Raw genomic sequence first — 17,465 nt, 5'->3', positions numbered from 1 at the left:
TTTGCATCAGTGTTCACCAAAGAAAGGAGGCTGGATTCTTCCCGCTCCGAGGCCAAAATTGCAGCTGGCTCCGGGGCGGAGAATCGATTTTGGTGCACGAAATCGGGACCGGGGCCAGTTCCCCGATTCTCCGGGCCCCAAAAAGCGGCGGACTCAGAGAGTGCGCCGCGCCGCATATCACCTACCTGTGGCCATTGCTGGAGGCCTGCCCCGCCCCCAACCGGCTGAGGTCCCGACGGCGTGGACCTAACATGGTCCTGTCAGGCGGGATACTAGTGTTGCGGCTGCGGGCAATGTTTGGGCGGGAGTGTGTCACTTATATGTGGCCAGGCAATGTTTGGGCGGGCAGTCAGAGATGGGCGTGCGGCCAATCAGGGCACTATGTTAGAGTCCAGCTCCCTGGTCCGAGTCTGCCATGGAGAACGGCACGGCCGCTGGAGGCCGCCGCCATGCGCATGTGCAGCCTCCAACCCGGACGTTCAGGGGCCCGTATCTGCAGCAAATGCTGCTAGATTTACACTGGTTCCCTGCTAGCCTCCTGCAGTGCTAGGAATATGTGACCCTTTCACGCCAGTTTTTCCGACGGTGTGGGGACATAGTCCCAAAAACAGAGAATCCAGCCCAGAGGCTTTGTGGAAGATGATTCTTGGGTAGGGTGTGTGGATAGTCTGGGTCATGTTGACATCAAAAAGGAGGAGTTATTGGGTATTTTGAAAGACATTAAGGTAGATAAGTCTCCTGGGCCTGAATTACCCCAGAATACGGAGGGAAACAAGGGAGGAAATTGTTGGGGCCTTGAGTGACATCTTTGTATCCTCATTCACTACAGGTGAGGTCCCAGAGAACTGGAGAATTGCTAATGTGGTACCGCTGTTTAAGAGGTAGCAAGGATAATCCTGGAAACTATAGGATGGTGAGCCTCACCATGGCAGTTGGTAAATTATTGGGGAGAATTCAGAGGGACAGGATTTGTACCCATTTGGAAACAAATGGACTCATTAACAGTGGTCAACATTGTTTTATGAAGGAGAGGTCGTGCCTCACTAACTTGATCAAGTTTTTTGAGGAGGTGACAAAGATAATTGTTGAGGGGAGGGCAGTGGATGTTGTCTATATGGACTTCAGTAAAGCCTTTGACAAAGTGCCTCATGGCAGACTGGTACAAAAGGTGAAGTCACACAGATTCAGGGGCGTAATTCTCCGGTATCGGCGCGATAACCGCCGACCGGCGCCAAAAACGGCGCACATCAGTCGGGCATCGCGCCGCCCCAAAGGTGCGGAATCCTCCGCATCTTGGGGGGGCGAGCCCTAACCTTGAGGGGCTAGGCACGCGCCGGACGGATTTCCTCCCTGCCAGCTGGTGGAAGTGCCCCGCCAGCTGGCACGGAAATGACATTGCCGGGCGGCGCATGCGCGGGAGCGTTAGCGGCCGCTCACGGCATCCCCGCGCATGCGCTGTGGAGGGAGTCTCTTCCGCCACAGCCATGGTGGAGACCGTGGCGAAGGCGGAAGGAAAAGAGTGCCCCCACGGCACAGGCCCGCCCGCGGGACCCCGGAGCCCGCCCGCGCCGCCTTGTCCCGCCGGTAAGGTAATCCACGCCGGCGGGACAGGCATTCTAGCAGCGGGACTTTGGCCCATCCGGGCCGGAGAATCGCGGGGGGGACCGCCAACCGGCGCGGCGCGATTCCCGCCCCCGCTGAATCTCCGGTGCCGGAGAATTCGGCAACCGGCGGGGGCGGGATTCACGCCAGCCCCTGGCGATTCTCCGACCCGGCGGGGGGTCGGAGAATCTCGCCCCAGAGGTGAGATCGTAAGATGGATACAGAACTGGCTCGGTCACAGAAGACAGAGGGTAGAAGGTTGTTTTTCTGAATAGAAGGTTGTGACTAGTGGTGTTCCACAGAGATCTGTGCTGGGACCTCGTTGTTTGTAGTATACATAAACGATTTGGGGAAAAATGTAGCTGGTCTGATTCGTAAGTTCGTGGATGACACCAAGGTTGGGAGAGTGGCAGAGAATGTTGAGGATTGTCAGCAGGACAGAGATAGGTTGGAGACATGGGCAGGGAAATGGCAAATGGAATCTAATCTGGACAAATGTGAGGTAATGCATTTTGGTAGGTCTAATATAGAGGGGAAAAATACCGTCAATGGCAAAACTCTTAGGAATATAGAAAGTCAGAGAGACCTGGGCGTACAAGTCTACAGATCTTTGAAAGTGGCAATACAAATAGACCAGGTAGTCAAGAAAGCATACGGAATGCTTGCCTTCATTGGATGGGGCATCGAGTATAAAACTTTACAAATCATGCTGCAGTTGTACAGAACCTTGGTCAAGCCTCATTTGGAATATGTACACAATTCTGGTCGTCACACTACCAGAAGGATGTGGAGGCTTTGGAGAGGGTGCAGAGGAGGTTTACCAGGATGTTGCCTGGTATGGAGGGTCTTAGTTATGCAGAGAGGCTGAATAGACTCGGACTGTTTTCACTAGAACGACGGAGGTTGAGGGACAACCTGATAGAGGTCTACAAGATTATGAGAGGCGTGGATAGAGTGGATGGGCAGTACTCTTTCCCAGGGTGGAGGGGTCAGTCACCAGGGGGAAAAGGTTTAAGGTCAGTGGGGCAAAGTTTAGAGGAGATGTGCAAGGCAGGGTTTTTACACAGAGAGTGGTGAGTGCCTGGAAGGTGTTGCCAGGGGAGGTTGTGGAAGCAGATACATTAACAGCGTTCAAAAGGCATCAGATACATGGATTGGATGTGTATAGAGGGATACGTCACAAGGAAGTGCTGAGGGTTTTGACCAAGGTTGGTATCATAACCGGTACAGGCTTGAAGGGCCGAAGGGCCTGATCCTGTGCTGTATTGTTCTTTGTTCGTTGTTATTGAACCCTCAACTAAGCGGAAAAGAAAACTAAGGGGAAAAAACACATCTGTGTGCTTCATAATTTTGTACACCTCAATCAGTCCTCCCTCAGCCTTCACTACTCTGAGAAAAGTAACCGCAGTTTAACCAACCTCTTCATAGCTGAATCACTCCAGCCCAGGCAACATCCTGGTGCATCTCCTCCACCATTTCCAGTGCTATCACATCCTTTTTACAGTATGGTGACCAGAACTGCACACAGTACTCGATCTGTGGCCTAACGCATGTTTTATACAGCTCCATCATAACCTCCCTGTGCTTCTAATCTATGCCCCTGCTACTAAAGGCAATTATCTAATTTGGCTTTGTAACTACCTGCCTTGCTGTCTTCAGGCATCTTTGGACATGCACCCCAAGGTCACTCTGATCTTTACTTCCTGGCATCCTACCGCCCATTGTCAGAGAGTCACAGAGGTATACAGCACAGAAAAGGCCCTTCAGCCCACCGCATCTAGGCTGGTCAAAGACCACCACCAAATGATTCTAACCCTATTCTCCAGCACTTGATCCATAGCCTTGTATGTCTTGTCATCACAAATGCACATCTAAATACTTCTTAAATGTTGTGAGGGTCTCTGCCTCCACCACCCTCTCAGGCAGCGAGTTCCAGACTCCCACCACCATCTGGGTGAAAAGATTTTCCTCACATTCCCTCTAAACCTCCTGCCCCTTATCTTAAATCAATGCCCCGTGGTCATTGACCCTCCACCAAGGGGAAAGGTTTCTTCCAGTCCATTCTATCTCTGCCCTTCATTATTTCATACATCTCAATCATGTCCCGCCTCAGGCTCCTCTGCTCCAAGGAAAAGAACCCCAGTCTATCCAATCTCTCTTCATAACTAAAACACTCCAGCCCAGGCAACATCCTGGTGATGCGACCATCAATTCACTCGAGACAAGAGTAGAAGTGAACCGTGGTTTTAATCAACTTAGAACAGAGCCTGCCTGCGACTGATCCAATACTGAGAACTGCCTACAGGTCGACTGCTCTTTATACCTCCCTTCAAGGGGAGGAGCCATGGGCGGAGCCCATACAGGCCCCAACATGTTCCCCTATGGATAATGCCATACAATGGCTCATAGGAGGAGCCCCGAAGGGGAACAGCATAGCACAGATACAAATACAATGGTGGATTATTGGCATAATACATTCACCACACCTGGTAAATCTCCTCTTCACCATTTCCAGTGCTAACACATCCTTCCTATAGTGTGGTGACCAGAACTGCACCAGACCAGTACTCCAGCTGTGGCCTAACCAGTGTTTTATACAGCTCCATTATAACCTCCCTGCTCTTATATTCGATGCTTTGGCTAATAAATTATCTCATATTCCAAACATATTCAAAAGTACAAAAACATAAATAAATCCAAAAACATTCTCCACACCTCACAGATCACAGTTTGTGCAAGTTTTTCCCACTTTTCACCCCCTTCCCCCATTCCCTTCCATTGCCCCTTCCACGATGAACAATTCCTCAAACATGGTCATGAACAGCCTCACCGTGCCTCAAAGCCCTCCGCTGATTCGCTCAATTCGACCCTGATCTTTTCCAGCTGAAGAAAGTCGTACAGATCTGCCAGCCAGGCCACCACCCCCAGTAGTGCTGTCGACCGCCATTTCAACAGAATCCTTCGCCGGGCAACAAGAGAGACGAAGGACGCAATGTCGGCCTTCCTCCCCTCCATCAGCTCCGGCATTTCCTACATCCCAAAAACCTCCACCATTGGGTCTCGCCCAGCCTCTAACTCCACAATCTTTGATGGCATCCCAAAAACCCCTCCCAGTACCTCTCCAACTTCTCACAGCCCCAGAACATAATTTGCTGGTCCTCGCTCACACTTCTCACACTTGTCCGTCACCCCGTGGAAGAACCTACTCATCCTCGTGCGGTCATATGCACCCTGTGTACCACCTTAAACTAAATCAAACTCATCCTCGCACATGAGGAGGTCGAATTCACCCTGCGCAGCGCCTCACTCTACACTCCCCATCCTATCTCCCCCCCAGCTCCTCCTCCAATTTCTCCTTAATCCTCACCACTTGCACTCCCCCCTACTCCCCCAGCCACCCATATATATCCCCGATCCTCCCCTCCCCTTCCACATCCGGGGGCAGCAACCACTCCAACAGGGTATACTCACACAGCCTGGGAAACCCTCTCAATTCCTTTCCAGCAAAGTCCCTCATTGCATATACCTGAACTCGCTTCCCTTCGGCAACTCCACCCTCTCCTGCAGCTCTTCCAGACTTGCAAGCCTGTCCTCCAGATATAGCTCACCAGTTCCACCTCTGTCCACCTCCTATATATGCCATCTAGCTCACCTGGCTTAGACCCATGCTTCCCACACAGTGATGTTAGCACTCATATCCTAAAGTGTCTCCTCGAGTGGTTCCCTAATCGTGGACTGTACCACCCGGCGCCAGAAGAAGCATCGCCGTCACCATGTGGCTGGACACTCCATTGAACCCCTCCTCCATCCTAACCCACTCTAACACCTCTCCTTCCCACCACCACCTCACCCTCTCCACATTCACTGCTAAGTAGTGCAACAGATTTGATTGGTAAAAAGTTGGTTTAGCTCAGTGGGCTAGACAGCTGGTTTGTGATGCAGAACAAGGCCAGCAGCGCGGGTTCAATTCCCGTACCAGCTGAGAATTCGGAATTCTCCCTCTGTGTACCCGAACAGGCGCCGGAATGTGGCGACTAGGGGCTTTTCACAGTAACTTCATTGCAGTGTTAATGTAAGCCTGCTTGTGACAATAAAGGTTATTTATTTATTTATTTTATTTGGTAAGCCCAACCCCCCCTTTCGACCTCTGCCTGTGCAGCAGGGCCCTTTTCACCCTCGGTAACGTTCCCACCCATTTTCCTCCAAACTCGCCGCACCAGTTTATAGAAAAAGGCCTTCGGAATGAAGATCGGGAGGGTATGGAATACAAAGAGAAACCTTGGCAGGATGTTCATTTTTACCACCTGGACCCTGCCCACCAGTGTTAGGTGTAATGTATCCCATCTCCTAAAGTACTCCCTAACCTCCTCCGCCCACTTTGTCAGGTTCCATTTGTACATCGCCGTCCACTCCCCCATCACCTGAACCCCCAAATATTTAAACCTGTCACTGGCAACACAAAATGGCAAAACCCCAAGATTGGCTCCCTGACCCGCCACATTCACTGGAAACAGCTCACTCTTTCCAATATTCAGCTTAGAGCCTGCACAGTATGCCCAGAATTCTCCCCATACTCTTCATTGGGTCCGACACGAACAGCAACAGGTTGTTTGCGTACAGCGACACCCGGTGTTCCCTACTCCCCTCACAATGCCCTGCCACTCTACTGACGCCCAAGGGATCTATCGCCAGCGCAAACAGCAGCGGCGACATTGGATGCCCATGCCTCGTTCTCCTGTGCAACCCAAAACTCCGTAAACTCATCTCATTTGTCCGTACACTCACCACCGGGACACGTATAGCAGATGTGCCCATGCCACAAATGTCGGCCCAAACCCAAACCATCCCAAAATCGCAAACAGGTACCGCCACTCCACCCGGTCGAAAGCTTTCTCTACGTCCACAGAGACCACTACTTCCGGTACCCGCTCCTTCGGCCGGGTCATGATCACATTTTTAAAAAAATTTAGAGCACCCAATTCATTTTTTCCAATTAAGGGGCAATTTAGCGTATTCAATCCACCGACCGTGCACATCTTTGGGTTGTGGGGCGAAACCCACGCAAACACGGGGAGAGTGTGCAAACTCCACACGGACAGTGACCCAGAGCCGGGATCAAACCTGGGACCTCGGCGCCGTGAGACTGCAGTGCTACCACTGCGCCACCGTGCTGCCCCGTCACGATCACAATTAATAACCGCCGAATGTTACTGGAAAGCTGCCTGCCCTTCACGAAACCCGTTTGGTCCTTTGCAACCACCCCCAGAACGCACCCTTCCATCCTCCCCGCCACTAACGTAGCTAACACTTTCATATCCGTGTTCAACACTGAAATGGGCCTGTATGACCCACACTCCAACCGGTCCTTCCCCTTCTACAGTATTAGCATGATTGATGCATGTGTCAAAGTCTCCGCAGCTCCCCCTCTCCAGTGCCTCGCTAAACATCCCCAGTAAATGTAGTGCCAGCTCCATCGCAAAGTCCTCATTGATCACTACCGGGTAACCGCTCAGTCCCGGGACCTTAACCGACTTCATCCCTTTTATGCTATCCATCACCTCTCTCAACCCTAGTGGCTCCTCCAGTGCATGCCTTCTCTCCTCATCCAGACTTGGGAATTCCAGCTCATCCAAAACCGCCCCATATCCCCTTCCTCACTACCCAGCCCGGCTCCCTGAACGCCTTGTTAAACTTCCCCAGCTCCGCACTGCAGTCTCACGGCGCCGAGGTCCCAGGTTTGATCCCGGCTTTGGGTCACTGTCCGTGTGGAGTTTGCACATTCTCCCCGTGTTTGCGTGGGTTTCGCCCCCACAACCCAAAAATGTGCAGGGTAGGTGGATTGGCCACGCTAAATTGCCAGTTAATTGGAAAAAATGAATTGGGTACTCTAAATTTTAAAAAAAATCTTCCCCAGCTCCGACACTACATCCCCATTCCCTGTCCGTACCCTCAGACTTTCCATAGACATGGCCTGACGCCGTAGCTGATGGGTTAGCATATGCTCGCCTTCTCTCCATATTCATACTGCACCCTCCTCGTCCTCCGTAGCTGCCCCAGTCTTTCCTGTCGTCAGTCTATAAACTGCCCCTGTCACCTCCGACATCCCGCTCACTATCACGTATCTCCCCCCTGGATCCCACACTTCCTTGGCCTCTACCAACCCTCTCTTGCTCAGCAAGTTGCCCCCCCCCGCCGCGACTTTGAATCAAACCCCGAGTGAAATACCTGACCCACCCATCCCTTTCTCAACCTGACCTGATCCTTCACCTGGAGGTGCATCTCCTGCAGAAAGACCAAACCCAGCTTCAAGCTCCTCAAGTGCACAAAGACCAGAGAACTCTTCACCGGCCCGTTCAGTCCCCGTACATTCCATTGACACGAACTTTACCAGAAGCTTGCACCTCCATTCCCTTCTGCTATCCACCACCCTCCCCTTCCAATTCTACCTCCTTTCATTTTGTCGTGAACTGGGCTCATCCAAGATGGCCCGCTTCTCTGCGCATGACCCCAACTCTTCCACCCCCTTTCTCCCAACGCCCTCAGTTTGCCAACCCCCGCAGCCACCTCCCCCACCTCACTTCCATTCACCAATATTAACTGCCTGGGTGGCATCTCCTGCCCGAAAGCTCTTCCTATCTCCCCCCACCCTCCTCACACCTTTCCTTCCTTGGTCTGTGCAAACAGCTCCCTGTGGATCCCACCCTCTCCCACACAAACAAAGTGTGATCCAAAACCGCAGGTCATCCCCTCCAAAACGAAAAACACCACAAATAACGGGAAAGGGGAGGGGCAGTTGCCCCCTTACAAACTTGTAGCCCCATAGCAAACAATCGCAATGGCAAAATTACCCCTCCCAAGAAAAAAATCCGCCCCCCTCAATACCCGCAACTTCCAACCTCTGTTGTTCCAGCTCCTCTGTCTCCCATCAGCATTCAGTTCTCCCCAGTTTATGGTCTCTAATGAAGTAATTGGGCTCCTTTGGGATTTCAAAATAATACTCCCGGCCTTCAAAAGTCACCCACAGTTTCGGTATAGAACCGCTTTGGCCTTGTTGAACCCGGCCCTCCTATTCGCCACCTCCCCTCCAATGTCCTGATAGATTCGGACCCTGGTCCCCTCCCATTCGCAGTTCCGCTTCTCCCAGGCCCACCATGGGATCTTCTCCTTCACAAACTTGTGAAGCCTCGTAATCACCACCTCCGGCTGCTCCCCCTTTCTCGGCATCTGCCTTATGGACCTGTGCACCCTTTCCACCTCCGGGGCCTTGTCCAGCACCCTCTCCGCCACCAGCCCCGGCAACATCCTTGAGACATATCTCGTGGCACACTCTGTGGTAAGCCAACGATATGCAGATTCTGCCTCCTGGATCTGTTCTCCTGCTCCTGTACCTTTGCCCTTAGCGACTTGCAAAGGTGCCCAGGAGCTCCACCTCTGCCACCAATGCCACCACCCAATCATTGTGATTGAACATCACCTTCTTCATCTCCTGGAAATGTGACCCTGTACCTCCAGGCACTTCTCGACTCTCTCCATCATAAAATGACAGAATTTACAGTGCAGACTGAGGCCATTTGGCCCATCAAGTCTGACTGGCCGTAGGAAAGAGCACCCTATTTCAGCCCCCACCTCCAACCCATCATCGTTACCCAGTAACCCCACTTAACCTTTTGGAGACAAAGGGACAATTCAGCATGGTCAATCCACCGAACCTGCACATATTTGAACTGTGGGAGGAAACCGGAGCAACTGAAGGAAATCTTCGCAGACATGGGAAGAAAGTGCAAACTCCGCACAGACTGTGGCCCGAGGCCAGAATTGAACCCAGGACCCTGGAGCTGTGAGGCAGCAATGCTAACCACTGTGCCACTATGCCGCCCATCGATCCTTTCAGGGGTACTACTGCTCCCTCGATGGCCTTCGACCGATCTTCATGCATCTCCTTTCGCTGCTGGTGGAACTCCTCTCTAATAAATGCCAGCAACTGCTTCATCTGAGGCTTTCCAGCTTGCAACAACCATTCCGCCTTCATCTTCCCAATTGCTGCTGCGCCACAGGTCTCCTCCAGTTCCTTGGCCAGGTCTTTAACCTTCTTCTGCCGGGTCTGATAATCAGCAGACATGCCACCCATGGGGGAAACATCTCCTCCACACCTACAACTACACTTTACTGACGAAATTCCACGATTTTCGGGTGAAAAGAGCTCAAACCAATGCCTTCGAGCTGGAGCTGCCCGTGTGCGACCACTCACTCCATGGCCACCACTGGAAGTCCACCTTCAGGGATCTTTGGATGTGCACCCCAGTGTCCCTCTGTCCTTCCTGCCATTCTACCATTCATCATGTATTCCCCTGCCTTATTAGTTCTCCAAACATGCATCACCTCACACATGACCACTGGACATATTAAAACCAATACTTTGCAGCCAAAAGTATACTTTTTGAAGTGCAGTCAATATTGTAGAAAATGCAGCACGGAGCAAATTCCCATACATGGCAATGTGATAATGACCAGGTAATGTTTTTCGCGAATATTGATTGAGGAATAGTTTTGACCAGAGCACCAGAAATAGCTTCCCTGCTCTGCTGAGGAACATAGGACCCATTTGGCCCCTCAAACTTGCTCTGCCATTCAAACCGACCATGGCTGAGCTCTTGGACCATTTTTCCCCACACCCCTTGTCATCTTTTCTGGTATCACATCTTATCTGAAAGGCAGCTCCTCTGTTAGCACTCCCTCAAGCCTTGCTCCAGAATGTTTCATTTGATTTGTGTGTTTTAAGCCCTGGAGTGGGAGTTGAATTTTGACCTCTGCGATTCAGGGAGACAAGAACGCTACTAGCTCAGTCACCACTGACACACATGGTCAGTAACAAGGGAGGGTATTGCCACTGCTTGTTTGTGTTACATTCAGGGGGAGAGAGCAGGGGGCGGGGGGGTAAAGTTTGGTGCATCTACTGCTTTAATGTTATTTGTAACCGTGAAAGAAATCTACAAAAAAATACATGCTGATTTAAAACATTTGAAACACTCATTCACTGCCGAAACACGACTTAAAACTGGTATCAAGGGTGGAGGGAAAGGACTTCCCTTTACACCGTTTATTATTTCGCCCACATTCAAACAGGGCAGTTACATTGGAATGATAGAGTCACAATGTGGCCATTCAGCGCATCTTTCTTGTGCTGGCACTTTGTAAGAGCTATCCAAGCTGTTAATCTTTGCATGAATTTCTCTCAACGTTACCTTGAAAATTGGCATCTCACCGCTGGCTCTCCTTTACCAATCATTTTCAATCTGTGCCCTATGGTTGCCATCCCTCCTCCCAATGGAACTGCTCGATCTTAATTTGCTGCATTAACACCCTTCGTGCTTATAAACTCCCTTATGCAATCTCCCCTTTACCTTTTCTGCCTTAAAGATAAAGAATTGTGCATAATTAAAGTCACTCATCCCTCTGGCTAATGTAGTGAATTCACCGTGAAAGCTCTCCAAGGCTTGATGTTTGAAAAATGCCAACTGTTGAGATGCATTAAATTATTGGTGGTGGTGAATTAACCACTAGAGGGCAACCACATCCCATTCATCAACAAGATTTCCCCGACCACAGACGCTGCGGTCAGTTAGCTCGGTCCCTCTTGGCCCGGAATGTCCGTACCATCCTCTGGCGCACGGAGGGGGTACGCACACATGCGCACAGGACTATGCGGAAAAATAGAGAAACCTAACAGCCTTTTTGTACTGTACAATAAATGAAAACAAATGACAATGTATATAATTTTGAAAATGCCATTAAAAAGATTTTTTTTTAAAAGGACTATGCGGAAGTCCCGATGCACAGACATGCGCGCTGAAAGTGCGCTGAGTTCGAATTTCCGCTCCTGTGTCTTTCAAGTCCATTGCTGTGCTGCAGCAGTCAAATATGAAGGCCCATAACCTATGTGGGCAGCACGGTAGCACAAGTGGATAGCACAGTGGCTTCACAGCGCCAGGGTCCCAGGTTCAATTCCCCGCTGGGTCACTGTCTGTGTGGGGTCTGCACGTTCTCCCTGTGTCTGCGTGGGTTTCCTCCGGGTGCTCCGGATTCATCCCACAGTCCAAAGACGTCCAGGTTAGATGGATTGGCCATGATAAATTGTCCTTAATGACCAAAAAGGTTAGGAGGGGTTATTGGGTTACGGGGATAGGGTGGAAGTGAGGGCTTAAGTGGGTCAGTGCAGACTCGATGGGCTGAATGGCCTCCTTCTGCACAGTATGTTCTATGTAACCTCCGAGTATCGGCAGGAAGCCATGGGCCGTTCGCTCTGAGGTAGAAAAGTGCCCACTTACCAACGCTCCAAAATCGCACTGAGATTTCTGACTCCAGTAGGCGCCTTGGGCCTATGTCGGGACACTCTGCGCAGGCTCCCCTGCGGCACAGTTTGAATGTAGCCACTCTCCCTTGTGACAAAACTAAGAGAATTCCCCTTGAGGTCAGGGATTAAAACTGCAGCTTTATATTGAAGGCAAAAGGCAACAGGTTTCACAGCTGTTCTGAAGGGATCAACAATTTTTTTATCATTTATTTTTTGTTCCTTTATGGTAATTTTTAATTTTATTTTTTAATTTAAAATGATTATTATTTAATATTGCTAAGTGAACATAGGTTTTGTTATTTGTTATAAATCTGTGAAACTACGGACGGCGGGCAGGAGGCGGCCGCACAATGGAGGGCTCCCGTTCGGGAACGGCATTTTCGGGGCTTTAAGCCCGGTCCCGGGGTCCACGGAGGCGGCAGAAGCAGGGAGGAGGCACGGAGGAGGCACAGTGAAGACACAGGAGAAAAAAAAAACCCAAAGAAAAATGTTGAGAGTGAGCAAAAAAACAGCCGGAAAAAAAATAGCTGAAGGTCCGTCGGGGAGTGGAAAGGTCACCGTGGGGTCACCAAGGAAAATGGAGGCTGTAGCACCAGGGAAGGCCGCACTGCTTACGGCTGAAGAAATAACTAAGGTGATGGCTGCGGAATTTGAAAAGCAGTTGGCGCAGATTGCGAAATGCATGGAGACAGTGAGGAAGGAGATGAGGGAGGTTGTGAGTGTGCTGGTGGAGGAGGCGGTTCCCCCGGTGAGGACGGAGGTGGCGAGTGCAGTGGCGGAGGTGCGAGAGCAAGGGGAGGCGCTGAAGGAAGTGGAGGAGACGTTATTGCAGCACGGTGATCAACTTGCCTCGATGGGGAAAGAGATGCGGAAGGTGATGGACACTAACAAGGATCTGCGAGGAAAAATGGAAGACCTGGAAAACAGATCCAGGCGACAGAATTTGAGGATTGTGGGGCTGCCCGAAGGAGTTGAAGGACCGAAGCCGACTGAGTATTTTGCCGCGATGCTGGCAACATTATTGCGGGAGGGGGAGGATCCCTCCCGATATGAACTGGATCGGGCTCATCGGTCGTGGAGGCCTGTGCCAAAGGCGAGTGAGCCGCCAAGGGCAGTGACTCTGTGCTTCCGTAGGTACAGTGTGAAGGAGAAGGTCCTGTGCTGGGCCAAGCAGAAGCGGGTGGTGCAGTGGGCTGGAGCTGGTCTACGTGTATACCATGACTTTACGGTGGAGCTGGCAAGGAGGCTGGCTGCCTTCAACCGGGTGAAGAGGGCACTGTACATTAGCAAGGTGCGGTGTGGCATTGTATATCCAGCGAAGCTGAGGGTGACTTACAAGCTCAGGGACTTTTATTTTGGAACGGCGGAAGCAGTGGAGGAGTTTGCGGAAGCAGAACGACTGTGGCAGAACTGACAAATTGAGGAATGGCCATGTGCCGTTGTAACCTCATGACTGTAATTTCTTCTTTTTTGTATCACTGCGCGCGGGTGTAGAGACTAAAGGAGCCAATGTGGTATATATTTGGACAAGGGAAGGGACTTTCACTCGAAATGAGGGTTCTTTGGGGTGTAGGTGGATATGCGGGGTTTGTGTGCTAAAAGGGGATCTTTGGGCTTTCCTAGGGCCGGGCAAATGGGAAAGGAACCCAGGCGGGGGCCTCCACGCTGGCCGGTTTAAGTGATTCTTCGCCGTGGGTCCAAAGGAAAAAAATGTCTTCGATGTATCTGGTGTATAACGTCGGTGCTGCAACAGCCTCAGTACTCAAGACCAACAACTGCCAATCTCCAGACGCAATTCTGCAACTCATCCGCTTGATTCTGGATCACAACGTCTTCACCTTCGACAACAAGTTCTTCATCCAGACGCACGGAACAGCCATGGGGACCAAATTCGCACCCCAATACGCCAACATCTTCATGCACAAGTTTGAACAGGACCTACTCACCGCATTGGACCTTCAACCGACAATCACCAGGCAGGAATGTTCCCTTCCAGTCGGGGAACACTTCAGCAGTCAAGGGCATTCAGCCTCTGATCTCCGGGTAAGCGTTCTCCAAGGCGGCCTTCAGGACGCGCGACAACGTATAATCGCCGAGCAGAAACTTATAGCCAAGTTCCGCACACGAGTGCGGCCTCAACCGGGACCTGGGATTCATGTCACATTACATTCATCCCCCACCATCTGGCCTGCGAAATCCTACCAACTGTCCTGGCTTGACACAATTCACACCTCTTTAACCTGAGGTTACCCCATCTCTGGATCTGTAAAGATTTAATCACCTGCTAATGCTCACATTCCAAGCATTGTCTGGCAGCTTTGAATTTGTCCATATATTTGTTTCTGGAACATATTTCTTCATTCACCTGAGGAACGAGCAGCGCTCCGAAAGCTAGTGACATCGAAACAAACCTGTTGGACTTTAACCTGGTGTTGTAAGACTTCGTACTATTATTTTATATGATACCCTTTGTCTATACACCTTGTGGTTGGGTAATTGATTTCTTTCCTCACCAGGCAGACATGTAGCCTGACTCCAGATTTTGAATTTGCACTGGATTCTGCAATACCAGTCAGAGAGATAGTTCACATTACCTTACAGGAGGCTTGCATACGTCAACTAAGGCATTATTAATGTAAAGTATTTGAAGCAATCACTGAGGATTTAAGGATCAACATGAGGCAAGGAACAGAGAGTGATTGCAGCCGAACACGTGGCTACAGGGCTGGTGCAGGAGGGAAGGCTTCAGATATGTTGATCATCGGGATACTTTCTGGGGAAGGTGAGACCTGTACATGAAGGACGGGTTGTACCTAAATTGGAGGGGCAGCAATATCCTGGGGCGGGAGGTTTGCTGGAGCTCTTCGGGAGGGTTTAAACTAGTTTGTCAGGGGAGTGGGTATCAGAGCTATGGATCAGAGGATAGGGTAGCTGTTGAACAGGCAGAAATAGTAGGCAGCAAGTCTGTGAGGAAGGATAGACAGTCGGTAGGGCAACGTTGCACTCAGTGGGATGGGTTCAAGTGTGTCTGTTTCAATGCAAGAATAAGGGAGATGAATATAGAGCATGATCAGTACTTGGAACTATGATGTTGTGACCATGACGGAGACATTGATTTTACAGGGGCAGGAACAGTTGTTAGATGTTCCGGGGTTTAGATGTTTTCAGAAGAATAGGGAGGGAGGTAAAAGAGGAGGGGGAGTGCACTGTTAATTAGGGAGTGCACCACAGCTGCAGAAAAGGAGGTAGTTGAGAAGGGTTTGTCTACTGAGTCAGTATGGGTGGAAGTCAGAAACATAAAAGGAGCAGTCACTTTATTGGGAGTTTTATATAGACACCCCCAATAGTAGCAGAGAGATAGAGGAACAGATTGGGCGGCAGATCTTGGAAAAGTACAGAAGTAACAGAGTTGTTGTCATGGGTGACTTCCCTAATATTGACTGGAACCTCCCAAGTGCAAATGGTTTGGATGGAGCAGATTTTGTCAGGTGTATCCAGGAAGGTATTCCTGACTCAATATGTAGATAGGCCGACTAAGAAGGAGGCCATATTGGATTTGGTGCTTGGCAACAAACCAGGCCAGGTGTCAGATGTCTCGGTGGGAGAACATTTCAGTGACAGTGACCACAACTCCTTGACCGTTACCATAGTCATGGAGAGGGATGAGAACAGACAGTATGGGAAGGTATTTAATTGGGGGAGGAAAAATTATACTGCTTTTAGACAGGAGCTGAGAAGCATAAATTGGGCACACCTGTTCTCAGGGAAATGCACAACAGTAATGTGGGGGTTGTTTACGTGCTGCGAGTACTGGATAGTTTTGTCCCACTGAGACAAGGAAGGAATGGTAAGGTGAAAGAGCCTTGGATGACAAGAGAAATGGAGCTTCTAGTCAAGAGGAAGAAGGAAGCTTACATAAGGTTGAGGAAGCAAGGATCTGACACGGCTCTAAAGGGTTACAAGGTAGCCAGGAAGGAACTCAAAAATGGACTGAGGAGAGCTAGAAGAGGGCATGAGAAAGCCCTGGCGGGACGGATTAGGGAAAACTGCAAGGCATTCTACACTTATGTGAGAAATAAGAGGATGGTCAGAGTGAGAGTAGTGCCGATCAGAGATAGTGGAGGGAACTTGTGCCTAGAGTCTGAGACGGTAGGGGAGGCCCAAAATGAATATTTTGCTTCAGTATTCACTAGAGGTTTTGCTACTGCTTTATAAAACTCTGGTTAGACCACACTTGGAATATTGTGTCCAGTTCTGGTCGCCTCATTTTAGGAAGGATGTGGATGCTTGGGAGGGGGCGCAGAGGAGATTTACCAGGACGCTGCCTGAACTGGAGGGCATATCTTATGAAGAAATGTCGAGGGAGCTAGGGCTTTCTCACTGGAACGAAGAAGGAAGAGAGGTGACTTGATAGAGGTGTACAAGGTGATGAGAGGCATGGATAGAGTGGATAGGCAGAGACTTTTCCCCAGGGTGGAAACGGCTGTCACGAGGGGGCATAATTTTAAGATGATTGGAGGAAGGTATAGAGGAGATGTCAGAGATAGGTTCTTTACACAGAGAGTGGTGGGTGCGTGGAATGCACTGCCAGTGGAGGTGGTGGAGTCAGAGTAATTAGGGACATTTACGCGACTCTTGGACAAGCACATGGAGAGCAGTAAATCGCAGGGTGTAGGTTAGGTTAATCTTAGATTAGGATAAATGGTCAGCATAACATCGTGGGCCGAAAGGCCTGTACTGTGCTGTACTGTTCTATGTTCTATAACATCAGGGAGACTCTAAAATACAGCTTTAAATACATTGTAAAATTCAAATATACTTTAGCTCCGAATCAGCTGGGACAACAGGCATGCTAATATTAGTGTCCTTGCAGGGACCAAGAGCACCATCATCGAGGCCAGGATCATCTGGAACCAACTACGCTGGGCCGCCCATATGCTTAGAATGTCAGAGTCTTAACTGCCAAAGCAAACTTTCTTCACCCAACTCAAGGAAGGATCCCAAACAAGAGAAGGACAAAGGGAGCTCTTCAAAGACACCTTGTAGGTTTACCTCAAGAAATGGAACATAGTCGTCAATGCCTGGGAGACCTTTGCTCAGAAGAGATCTACTTGGAGGAGAATCTTGATTGAAGGGACACAATTCTTTGAAGACACCTAACAGCACGAGGAGGCCTGGAAAAGGAGCCTGAGAATTGAATACCGGTAATCAAGAGTCCAAGGCCCTCACAAAAGCACCTGCAAAGTGTACGATCGAAGATGTGGCTCTAGGATTGGGTTCATCACCGACAGAACCCTTGACCAGTAACACATGGTATCTTAGGTGGACAATCATACTCTTTAGCGAGTGATCTCCGAAGATTACATACACTTTAAGTGCACTCTACCTATAGTTCCTTTAATGGAATTAACATCTTCATGACAAACCAAATTTTAAATAGAATCTTTCTTCCACTTTCTATGACTCTGTACTCATTTTATACATAAAAGTACAATTTAATGGAATTAACAGC

The sequence above is a fragment of the Scyliorhinus torazame genome, chromosome 14 (genome assembly GCF_047496885.1).
Source record: "Scyliorhinus torazame isolate Kashiwa2021f chromosome 14, sScyTor2.1, whole genome shotgun sequence".
NCBI classification, from domain to species: Eukaryota; Metazoa; Chordata; class Chondrichthyes; order Carcharhiniformes; family Scyliorhinidae; genus Scyliorhinus; species Scyliorhinus torazame.
Note: the sequence above shows the minus strand (reverse complement) of the source record.